The sequence below is a fragment of the Lactuca virosa genome, chromosome 5 (genome assembly GCF_052849685.1).
Source record: "Lactuca virosa cultivar CGN04683 chromosome 5, Lactuca_virosa_CGN04683_v6, whole genome shotgun sequence".
Lineage (NCBI taxonomy): Eukaryota > Viridiplantae > Streptophyta > Magnoliopsida > Asterales > Asteraceae > Lactuca > Lactuca virosa.
This window is the reverse complement of record NC_136430.1, coordinates 330610831-330623142: the sequence shown is the minus strand read 5'-3', so window position 1 is coordinate 330623142 and position 12312 is coordinate 330610831. Positions and strand designations below refer to the sequence as shown.

The 12312-nt window shown below is 42.0% G+C and overlaps 1 long non-coding RNA gene across 6 annotated transcripts in view; it reads left to right on the top strand.

The window, feature by feature from the left end:
• LOC145115529 (uncharacterized) overlaps window positions 1-9916 on the top strand; it is a 32168-nt gene extending 22252 nt beyond the window's left edge. For all 6 annotated transcript variants that reach the window (XR_013711597.1, XR_013711595.1, XR_013711596.1 and 3 more), the window contains one exon: window positions 9727-9916. This is a non-coding gene — a long non-coding RNA (uncharacterized LOC145115529). The remainder of the gene's footprint in view (window positions 1-9726) is intronic.
• Window positions 9917-12312: the final 2396 nt, after the last annotated feature.

Genomic DNA, 12312 nt, shown 5'->3' with positions numbered 1-12312 from the left:
AATCTTTAAACAAATAGTAAATCGGGAAACAATTACATGCACTTTCCACCTATTTGTTATATTAAGACGTAAATCGCTAACCAAACGATAAACAAATTGCATCTTCATCAATGGTTGCCTGCATTTGTAATAATATATATATATATATATATATATATATATATATATATATATATATATATATATATATATATATATATAAGCATGGGTGAATAAGCAGATATGTACAATATTTGTACGGTTCCATATTTCCTTTATACAGAAATCAACCAAATACAAAAAAATGCAAACTCAAACAAAATATAAACAGTTATATAGTAAAATCAACATAATCAAATGATGCAGTTAAAGTTGAATAAAAATTTGCGTAACTTATATGATGATCATAGCCTATTAGGTCAACATTCAGAATGTTTTTTTATATTTACATCATTTTGGACAATTTTTCCCGGTTCCTAATAATGTGGTGTTAGAATGATAACATGAGTTTGTGAAGGTGGAGAGACCATAAGCTGATAACCATAAAATTAAGTGATTGTTAGAATTAAATTTGCATAAAGTACAATACTATTTTTCACAACTTTAAATAACTTCAAAATGACATGATGATTAATGTTTAGAAATGCTTAACTTTTTAAACTACATGATGATTAAAATTACATTTTCCTAAATTACAATGCTATTTTTTACAAAAAAAATACCCCTGTTAATTGCTAGTAACTGTACTTTACAGAAACACCATTTGTCATTTGAGAAAAAATAGGATATTTTTGTTTCACTCAATAAACGTATTTGTAAAAAAACCAAATATACCCTTGTTATAATATGTACTTAATGGAGAACCTAATTGTTAATGAAAGAAAACATGGATTTTTGTCCAAATGTCAAAGGTATAGGTCAATATGTTCTCATATTAGCATTGTACAATGGTAAATCTACACATCTAAAAACATCTAAGGAACTCCTTAATTCTCGTGCCAACCATTATCTCGTAACATCACACATGCTTGGCAAATCCTAGAATAGTTGACAATAACCAAAAAATACAATAATAACCTTTATGCTTAATGCAGAACCTAAATGTCAATGAAAGAAAACTTGGATTTTTTTGTCCAAATGTCAAACCTATAAGTCAATCTGTTATCATATTAGCCCCAATTGGCTGAATTATGTCCCATAAAGTGACATTCATACTAAGATCTTTACTCACATGCCATGGAACAGGAGAAACTTAACATTCCTATGGTCTACATTGTAACATCCCAATAATTCGAGCCAATTTAAAACTTTTTAAATCATATAAAATCATTCAGTTATTACAATTTATTTTCAAAATAGTTTAAACATCAGAGTTCCCAAAAATCATAATCATAAATCGAGGAAGTGTATGGTCACACCTTCGCCTTCCTGCGGTCATCCGCTGAACCTGAAACAATAAACTGAAACTGTAAGCCCGAAAGCTTAGTGAGTTACCCCCAAAATACCCATACACACAACAATACACATACAATAACAAACAACATACTATGGGTCCAATCATCCGTCGGGATGGAATACCCCAGGCCCCTCAACCATCGGGTTGGAATGCCAACATACTATGGGTACAATCAACCATCGGGTTGGAATACCCCAGACCGACAACCATCGGGTTGGAATACCCACCTGCTACGAGTCCAATCATCCCCGGGATGGAATACTCTCGGCCCACAACCAGCGGGTTGGAATGCCCAGACACAATACATATATCACAGATACTATGGGTCCAATCATCCATCGGGATGGAATACCCCAGACCCACAACCATCGGGTTGGAATGTCCACATACTATGAGTCCAATCATCCTCAAGATGGAATACTCACGGCCCACAACCATCGGGTTGGAATGCCCATAACCAATCAAACATATGCACCTATATCAGATAATCATATAAAAGATTATAGAGACAACATACTAGGGTCCTATCATCCTCGGGATGGAATACCCTCAACCACCAATCAATCATGTGCACATATAACAGGTAATCTCCTACCAACATACAAACAGTTAGACCAACTACAGGTCTCTAAGCATAATCACATCCTATCTACCAGGATACCGATCTAACAGAGCATACCAACATATAACCATCCTATCTACCAGGATACCGATCTAACATAGCATACCAACATATAACCATCCTATCTACCAGGATACCGATCTAACATAACATACCAACATATAACCATCCTATCTACCAGGATACCGATCTAACATAGAATAACAATATATAACCATTCTATCTACCAGGATACCGATCTAACATAGCATAACAATATCAATTCCAAATAACAAATCAAAGGGCCAGCCTTGGTGCCTTAGACCCTTGAGTACACCGAGGATAACTCACCTCGCAATGTCAGATCCGAACTGAAGAGTCGAACTCCTGAATCGCCGCCTCACCAATGATCCCGAACTATCCATATAATAAAACCAAGTGATTGAACAACATAACAATCTTGACTAAGGATCCACACAACTCATTAAGTATATTCTCTTTATTGGTTCAAAGTCCAATACCAAGTCCTTGACTTGAAAGTCCTTATGTAAAGCCCATTATTGGCCCAATTTACCAAATTGGGCCCAACTCCCTAATTGGGCCTCAATCCAAGATCCATTATCAAAACTTGGCCCAAATCCAATTATTTAGAGAGTCCAGCAAAGCCCAAACCCATCTAGTCCAAACACAACCAAAAACCCGAAGCCCAAATGACACAAGCCCAACAGAGGAAGTACGCGGGGCGTACTCCTCTGGTACGCTGGGTGTACTCTCTCGATGTTGACCACCATTGGGGTGGTTGACCCAGTACGCTGGGCGTACTAGATTTACGCGGGGCGTACTCGCGACTAAACCAAAACTCTCCTATATGCTTAATGGCTTAAGCAATTAAGTCCATATTTCAGATCCATCGACCAAAAGTGTCTGGGAACCATAAAGTCTCGAACTTTATCACTTAGGACGTCCAGAAAGCTCTTAATCCATTAAGACCTTTCTACTACATGCATGGGACATCTTAAGCCATTGGGACCTCATTTTTACCACTTAAGACCTCAACAAGGGTCTGAAAGGACAGCCCATTTCGTCCAAAACATAACATGCACCATCTTGGGACTTTTAGGACAAGAATGCTTCCATAAAGCTAGAATGACTAGATCTATCTCATACAAGCATAAAGTTCCAAGCTTTTTACCTTCTGGAGCTTCCAAAACAGATGATGAACCAAGATCCACAAGCCAATCTTCCCTCCTTGGCTCCTTGATGCACAAGCTCCTTCTTGAAGGCACCAAAACACACTTATAAGCTCAAGAATGGTCACTAGGAGGCTAGGGTTCTCTCAAGACGGCTGAGGGAGGTGTGGAGGCTAAAAGAGATGAGAGGGTATGGACCATAAGGTGCTTAAATACTCCACAAACCCTAAAAGTTAGGGTTCCATTCTGGCACACGTACGCCAGCGTACTAGGGCGCACCCTAGTACGCTTAGCGTACCATATGTACGCCCGACGTGCTATTTAAGTCTCCAAACTTACCATTTTGCCACTAGGGCCTCCTTTTGCCACTTCCTTCTAAATCAAGGGCCAAAATGACCTAATTAAAATTCGAGGGATGAATTTGGAGCTACTGGAAAAATGGGATGTTACAACTCTCCCACGCTTAAACTAGGCTTCGTCCTCGAAGCCTGCTGCGGCGAACCATTCACGATAATGCTCCCGCATCTTGGACTCTGGCTCCTACGTCTACTCGGATTCTTTCCGATGTTGCCACTGGTTTCCCTACATAATTCAAGTGCTCTCCGACTTGAACATCATCCAGCGATACAACCGCCTACTCATCCAATATGCGCCTTTGCAGCTGCCAAACGTGAAAAGAGATGTGAATCTAACCGAACCTTTCAAAAGGTCTATCCTACATGCCACTTTGCCAACCTAACAAAATCCTGATGATCCAAAGTATCGGAAACCCAACTTTCCCTCTTCCTGAAGCGAACCCCTTTGTGCTGACAGAATAATGCGTCCTTCAGCTCCCAAAATATCATACCAAACCAATCCACTAATAAACACGAACACTCATGCCTGGCCCAATCAGCCTCGGGCTAGAATACCAGGCATGCCTACGACGGGTCCAGTCATCCCTAGGATGGAATACCCTCGTATCCCCACACATGTTTGGCCCATTCAACCCTCGGGTTGGAATACCAAACATATCAGGTCCAATCAATCATAGGGTCCAGTCATCCTCAGGATGGAATACCCTAGATTGGAATACCACTGAATACATAACCCGGATCTATCCTTGCGTCTCATCCACAATCCTCTGATTCGACACAATCGAGTACAACTCTCCCGAATCTCAACAATACATCCAATCCGAACGCGCTCCTACCAGAGACCTAACCAACACAATCTCTATGCCCACAGCCTATGACCGGAATACCCTCACATGGTCCTCAACATAGGTCTGGATTGCCTCTGAGCCCACAACATGAGTCTAGTATGCCCTCTCCGGCCCTCAGCTCATGACTGGAATGCTCCCGATAACCTATCGACACCGTTGTCGTCACTTCAGTTGCCCAACACTCCATCCTGGAGATACTCACCTCCTCCATTGCCCAAGAGGGCCTAATCTATGTCCTTTTCAACACCGACATGCGACACAGTACTGAAACCTCACCCTACACCATCCACTTATAGAATAAGTTCCTACTCCCGAGTTTCCAAACTCTCCTTCATAACCATTGACAGCTCCTAAGAGCATTCTAAAGGTGATAACTAGCAAGCGCATAACATACGATTCCATGGGTTATTATCACTATACATCTTACTCGCCACCAGAAAACAGACTTACTGATTGCCAACGCATAACATATATTCAGTACCCGATTATATAACCCATACAAAGTCTTCAGCATGAATGGACCGCCTCAACCCAACCACTTTGGAAACCATCCTCCGAACCGCAACAGACAATATCTTCCATAGATAATGCCCCATCCGAGAATTCCTGATTCTCCCCCACTTAGAGCACTAACCACTACCCACTGGTGGCGAAGCTGATATGCGACTTAACCGTCCCAACCGAGTATTACCATTTTAACCTTAGAGGGGTTAACCCATGCAAGGCAATCCTCCCGATACGAAGTAACGAACTTCAAGAGAATCTGAATTCCCGCTGATGACCTTTGAATTTCCGAATACACTACTCGTCTTAGGCTGGCGATATCTACCCTAACTCCTTAACCTCGAATGCATCTTCGGATCCTAACCATCTATAATCCCTTGACAATAAATTCTCCTTAACCTCTCCTATGTCCTAATAACTTATGCATAAAGAAAACGAAAGCTCATAATACAATCATAAACAAATGGATAGGAGAAAAGACATACCGGTCGCCACCTCAGGTACTGCTCTGGCCTCCTCGGCTTTAAGCTGGAAGGCGCGTCCTTGAGCCTTCGGAGGCTCTGCTCTACCCTGACCCCCACCAGTAATCCTCAGGGTGGTCGGCGCTGGAGCCTGCACCGGCCTGGCAGCTAGTAGGGGACACTGGGCCTTCATATGGCCCACCTGCTCACAATGGTAACAAATTCTGACACCATCCCCTGGAGTCTGCTGCCTACAATCCTTCGCGATGTAACCCTCCTTGCCACACTTGTGGCATCCTGAAGAAGATCGGCAAACCCCATCATGTACCTTGCCGCACTTTCCACAAGTACGACCCCTCTGACTCCCCTGTCTGTAATCAGTGGCCCTAAACCGTTTCGGCGCAGGCTGTGACTGCCTCGGGGCCTGTCTATGCTCTCTCAGCTGAAGCTCAATCTCCAACTCTCGCCGCCTGGCGGCCTCCTGTAACTCTAGCAAGGTATCACATCTCTACATGGACACGAACTGTCTGATGTCCGTATTGAGCATGCTCAGATATTGGGTCATCTGAGCCATCTCCGAAGCTAACTCAGGGCAAAACATCGCCCTCTCAGTAAATTTGCGAGTGATCTCCGTCACTGACTCTGCATCCTATCGCAGATCCAAGAACTCCTGCGCTACCCTCTCCCGCTCAACCCGCGGGACGTAACGGGTACGGAACATATCCCGAAATCGATCCTAAGTAACCGCAGAGTGCTGCTCATCCGAATATGATCCAGTAATCAACCTCCACCAATCCTTTGCTCCGGACCTCAACAGGTTCAGAGCACACCTGACCTTCTGGTCAGCAGGACATGAACATGTGAAGAAACATCCTTCCATGTCGGATAGCCACCTCATGGATAAGATCGGATCCTGAGTACCATCAAATGTCGGGGGCTTCATGTTATCGAAGTTCCGGTACTGAAAAGCTCGCCCGGCTCCCAACCCTTGTCGCTGATACAGCTGTTGTGGCTGCGGCGGCAGCCGCCTCAGTGAGGGTTGCATAGCGATCATCGAAATACTCTACCATAGCGGTCTTGATAGACCCAAACATCTCCGGCAACTAAGCCCGGAACATACCAGCAACCTCATCATGCAGGAACTCCCGGATCCTGTCATCCATCTCATCTGGCCGATAGTCTCGGGCGCTGTCGGCGCCTCATGTCCGCCTCTCCTGATCCTGACCCGGATCCAGTCACGAATCGTCGTTTAATCACCATGCTGAAAAACATGCCGAAAAGATATCAGATACTCCTCATAACAATCCGGGAACCAACTCCTAACCAAAAACCCTAGGGGTTGTGACTTCCTTGCTACGCGTATGGGTCCTGTGCTTTCAGTAGTACGAGCCCATACTACCTTCCACACCTACCCATATTTGTCTCAAGTATCACCACAACGCCCTAACAATATACATATACATAGCAAGTGCTCAACCCTCACTCCTAGAGGAATGCTAAATATCTCATAATTGGCCTCCCAGCCTCTCACTACCCACCCATCCATGAAACTTCCACCAACCCTGCAGCACTAGTGTATGCTAGCCATACATAACGCTGGACCCTATAGACTTTCGAATACCTGATCCTACCCTAAGCCCTTCATCATACAAGAACAGGAAATAAGGCTAAACAAAACATTCTCAGGCTATAAGATCTTAATTATGTACAGTCGTGATGCATACACTAAGCAACTACAGTAATCATGTCAATTTCATATAAGGAAAACTCTAGGCTATCAGGCATCATGTAATCAGGCAATTCTATCATGCAATTCCTGAAGATCCCTAACCTAGTACTAGCATGTTGTTCTAACATATCACAATATCAAATAACTACATGGTATTTTGGGGTCTACTTACTGGCCCCGGTTGATCGTACACTTCGCATCCTCTTTTACTTATTTTGAAAACCATTTAAAACCCATTTTGAAAATGTTTCCTTGATTTGAGACTGGATTCACACGAGTATTCCTCCAATTCACTCAAACCAAGGTTCTGATACCAACTTGTAACATCCCAAAAATTCGAGCCAATTTAAAACTTTTTAAATCATATAAAACCATTCGGTTATTACAATTTGTTTTCAAAATAGTTTAAACATCAGAGTTCCCAGAAATCATAATCATAAATCGAGGAAGTGTACGGTCACGCCTTCGCCTTCCCACGGTCATCCGCTGAACCTGAAACAATAAACTGAAATTGTAAGCCCGAAAGCTTAGTGAATTACCCCCAAAATACCCATACACACAACAATACACATACAATAACAAACAACATACTATGGGTCCAATCATCCGTCGGGATGGAATACCCCAGGCCCCTCATCCATCGGGTTGGAATGCCAACATACTATGGGTCCAATCAACCATCGGGTTGGAATACCCCAGGCCCACAACCATCGGGTTGGAATACCCACCTGCTACGAGTCCAATCATCCCCGGGATGGAATACTCTCGGCCCACAACCATCGGGTTGGAATGCCCACGCAAGATGAGCCGGCTACTCGACGAGTCCACATGCTGGGACTCGGCGAGTCCGCCTGTCTGGATGAAGCCCTAATTTTAAGGGTTTGCACCCTATTTAAACATCTTATTGCGCCCCAAATTCGCCTCCATCACCCTCAGAGCATTTCTTACCAAACCCTAGCCCCCTTAAAGAGTGTGTGAGTGTTTGTTGCCTTGTGAAGGAACTTTTGGTGCACTTTGGAGCAAGTAGAAGAAGGAGAAGGTTGAAGAGTTCAAGGAAGGGGAAGTAGATCCAGAACACACTCATTTGTGGCCATATTTTCTGGTAATAAAGTCTCCATCTTGCTTATTGATCTAGTAGATCTTGTTGGTCCCCAAATTGTTACTTTTTAGCCCAAAAATCCCAAATCCTTTGTGAAGAAGCCTTATGGTCGGGTTATACTTCAGATCTGGACCCTTATTGCATTCTAGAAGTGTAAAGTTTCAGTTGTGGTCATGATTGAGGTCCCTTTTGAGCTTGGAACCCCATTAAGAGCTTAGATTTGGCATTTGAAGCTTTTAAAGCCATGCATGCACGTAAAGTTTGCAACTTTACGTGATAAGCATGGCCTAGGAACTTGGATCTGCGATTTGGAGCCGCTGAATGGCTCAAATCAGGATGTATGGAATTTGGACTGAATGGACTCGGCGAGTCTCAAGGTTGACTCGGCGAGTCATATGAAGATAGCCGTGAACTCTTCGAGTTGGATGAGCAACTCGGCGAGTCCGATGGAGATTGCCTCAGACTCGACGAGTTGTTCATACAACTCGGCGAGTTGGATGAGTTTTCCTGAGAAAAGTAGTGTTTGACTGAAATAGCTTCATTCCTTCTTAGATACACGTGAAGTTAGCAACTTTACGTGTTCAGATGGTTCCAGGGGCTCAGATCTACAAGTTATATGCTCTGGAATGGTTTAGAATTCAACTGTATGGAATCTGCACGACAGAACTCGGCGAGTACTCGACAAGTCGAGTCGCGAGTCCCCGTTTTTCTTCGACTTGTAAGTCCAGGGTGAGTCAGTGAGTAGGAAAGGGACTCGGTGAGTTAAAGTCAGTGTTAGTAAAGAAGGGACTCGGCGAGTCTATGCCCTGACTCGGCGAGTCCGGTCAACCAGGAAGTTGACTTTAACCAGGAAGTTGACTTTGACCAGGGGTGAAACAGTCATTTTGCCCTGAGATTTGTTATCAGTATTTGATTTAGTGTTTATGGGATTTGTAGCCGGGGAGTTCCGGAGCAGCGGTCAGGCAGTTTTAGATTTAGCATCTCGGCAGCCAGCGTTACGAGGTGAGTTTCCTTCCAATAGGAACGGGTCTACGACCACAATGCCGGCCCGTTTAGTTAGCAGTAGTCCGGACTTCGGTCCGATGCAGTAGTCCAGTGTGCTTGATGTCTTTGTGATTCAAGCATGTCTTTGTGTTATGTGTTCCGGACTTCGGTCCGATGCAGTATGCAGTATATGTGCTATGTTAGTAGTTATGATTATGCTATGCTATGTTCAGTCAGTTTCCGGACTTCGGTCCGATGCAGTTTCTGGACTTCGGTCCGATGCAGAGGGCAAGGCCCTGGTTAGTTCCGGACTTCGGTCCGATGCAGTTTCCGGACTTCGGTCCGATGCAGAGGGCAAGGCCCTGGTTAGTTCCGGACTTCGGTCTGATGCAGTTTCCGGACTTCGGTCCGATGTAGTGGGCAAGGCCCAGTAGTTGTTTTATATGTTATTGTATGGTATGTGGTAGATTGGGGGAACTCACTAAGCTTTGTGCTTACAGTTTCAGTTTTTGGTTTCAGGTACTTCCGCAAGTAAAGGGAAGAGCTCGGGATGATGGCATGGCACACACCACAGTTTCAGTTTTATCCTGGGAGTTTTATTCAGATATTTCGATATGATTGATACAGTATTTGTTTTGACACAGTTACTTGACTTTTGAGTTACTCACTCTATGGTTCTTAGTATGTATGACATTCGATGATGTGATTTTAGTAATATTAAAACAAAAATTTTTGGGTCGTATTTTGGGATGTTTCAATCTTCTAACAGAACAACCAATTTCTCCTCCATTATTGATCAACCAATAGATAGATTTGAAGTGATGGAATATCGAATATCGAATACATTCAAAGAAGCCAATTTCTCCTCCATTATTGATCAACCAACAGAACAACCAATTTCTCCTCCATTACCACAGCTACCTGATATTTAGGGATTAAGGAGAAGTGGGGGTTAAAGACGTAATCGGAGGAGGTTGAAGCCATAACCGAATCACTCTTTGAAGGAGACTGATTAACCGATTGAATGCTTGTTAAAGGAGACAACCGCCGATGGTTGAGAACATGGGGCGACGACGAACTGCCATGGATCGCCAATAAAACGGAAGGTGAGCAGTTGAAGGAGAAGGGGGTTAGCCGAACGTGGGGAAGAAGAAGCGGAGGAAGCAAAGAAACTGTAAAAATAACTGTAAAATAGGGAGTTTATGCGGCTGAGATCAAAAGTTGAAGAGATCCAATGGCTCAAAATTGTCAGACGGTTATTCGTGACTCGTGCTTAGTAATAATAATAATTTTCATGCATTCTCACTAATTCTTATTCATTTTTGTTTTCATGCATCGTTTTTCACTCATTTTCATTCTTACAGAATACGACTCAATAAACATTCTGACAACATTCTGACAAAATGAGAAGAATAAAAAAAATCTATAATAACCTAGCATAGTTTTTTCCAAAAAGTTTTTTCCAATTTTTTTTTCTCTCCGATATAGTAGTATGCTCGATTTTAGGATTTGTATTTTTTTTTAATTTTTTTAAGTTGTCCTCACCAAAATAAGAGTCTTCATTCGATTCTCTCTCTCTCTCTCTCTCTCTCTCTCTCTCTATATATATATATATATATATATATATATATATATATATATATATATATATATATATATATATATATATATATGGTTACGTTCATGTGAGACGGCCTAATTTTGTGAGACCGTGAGACGCAATCCTAGCCACTCATTTGGTAGATAAAAAAAACATTTTTAAAATGCAAAATAATTGAAAATTTTCAAAAAAAAAATTTCAAATATTATTTTTGGAATTTATATTTTCCAAAAAAAATACCAAAAAAAATAAATAATAAATAAATAATAAATACATTTTTTTACATATTCTAGTAGGATATTAGAATATTCTGCATATCTGACAAATCTAGTAGAATATTCTAACATTCTAAAAATCACATTAGAATATTTACAGTGTAATATTTTATTAGAATATTTCACGTATTTTTTCAAAAAAAACGGTAATTTTTTTTATTTTTTTTAGGTAATTAAAGTGACGAAAATAATAATTAATTTTTTTTTCGGATTTTTCCTTTTATTTTGCATTTTAAAATTATTTTTAGATTTGGTCTCACGGTCTCACAAAATTAGCATGGTCTCAAATGAACCTGAACATATATATATATATATATATATATATATATATATATATATATATATATATATATATATATATATATATATATATGTGTGTGTGTGTGTGTGTGTGTGTGTGACACAATTGTTATGAAAATCGAATTCTTGGTTAGTAACTAGCAAGTAGGGATGAGCATATGGACCGGGGAACCGGCCGGAACCGGTACCGGAACCGGAACCGGCACCGGAACCGGAACCCGATGGAACCGGTCGGGCTGGGACCGGGACGTTATTTTTGTGGATTTTTGGAACCGGGAACCGGTAGGAACCGGAACCGATATAACCGGAACCGGTAGCACCGGCAAAAACCGGAACCGTATGATGCTATTTTTCGAGGACCGGTTCCAACATTTTAAGACACGACAAGAACCGGTAGGAACCGGTAGAACCGCCGGGCCGGTTCGGTTCTTGATTTTGACCGAAGCCGGTTTCCGGGTCGGGTCCGACTCGGACCGGTTCCGGCCGGTTCGGTCCTTTTGCTCGTCCCTACTAGCAAGTAGCAACTAGAAAATCTGTAGTGTTGGTATCAGACTTTTCAAGGATAATGAGGGTGCAGGAGAATTCACGTGGTCGTGCGGGAGGGACCAGATGTAATCGACGGATGTAAACATAGAAGATTCGAATATGATAAGATCGAATGGTGATTTTTGTCACATCAAGACATTAGGCACCATAAACTGAGGTTGTACAACAAGCACTATCGTGCGATGCGGGACCCTTGTTTTCCCGAATCGTCTATTTCAACCGATGTACCCTCCAGAGACTTCTTTTGATAACACTGTATCATTACCCTTCTCATCCTCCAAATCTGCTCTTTTCACATTAATTGCCCATGTTTTTAGGTTTTTTTTCTTCAGTTTTTACTCTTCTATTCCAGATTTATTTTTATTTTTTTCTAAAAAATACATA